This window comes from Stegastes partitus, unplaced genomic scaffold (genome assembly GCF_000690725.1).
Source record: "Stegastes partitus isolate 25-593 unplaced genomic scaffold, Stegastes_partitus-1.0.2 Scaffold32, whole genome shotgun sequence".
Classification (NCBI taxonomy): Eukaryota; Metazoa; Chordata; class Actinopteri; family Pomacentridae; genus Stegastes; species Stegastes partitus.
In genome coordinates this window covers 123,255-123,975 of record NW_007577763.1, presented here as the reverse complement: position 1 = coordinate 123,975, position 721 = coordinate 123,255, and positions in this window count along the sequence as shown.

The window sequence follows — 721 nt, the reverse complement described above, 5'->3', positions numbered from 1 at the left end:
TGTTGTTTTGCAAAAAATATTCAATTTAATATATATGTAAATATCATTGAGTCCTACATGTTATTTTTCCTCAATATCTGAGTAAAAACATTAAAAAAAACTACTTGCTTCAATTTGTTTTCAGAAATCCTGAAGGATCTTGAAGTGTACTGAATAAGAGATAGACTAAGAAATGTAAAAGAAGTGTTGCTGTATTTTAAAACAAAAATAAGATCAAATGATCCCATCTCAGTCCCAGATTTTTCATCTTCTTTTGTTTGCAAAATGTTCACAGTAGAGTAAAAAGTGCAGTACTACTTTCCACAACTGACTGTAGTAATAGTGTTTTTTTTTTTTAAATGGAGTGAAGTATTATAAAATACTGTACACTGCAATAACAATCAAATTCTTTGATTGTTGTTGTAGTGTACAGTACTGCATAGCTGTTGTGTTTCTTGATTTAGTATTTTGAATTATAATAGAATACTAGCAGACAGCCGGTGATTTTAATGACCTGATATAGAATCTGTCTCACAAAGAAAACTTGTGTTGCGTACTCCTCAGGCAGCTTGTGTGTTAATGGCTATAGTTTACAGTGACGGTAAACTATCAGCGAGAGAAAACATGGAAAATGTGAGAAGAGCAGCCCAGTACGAGGACTGAACACTGAAGCACCCGTTTCCACCGGTAGTTTACTACATACATTATTTACAGTAGATTTATTGGCTGTTCCCTAAATCAG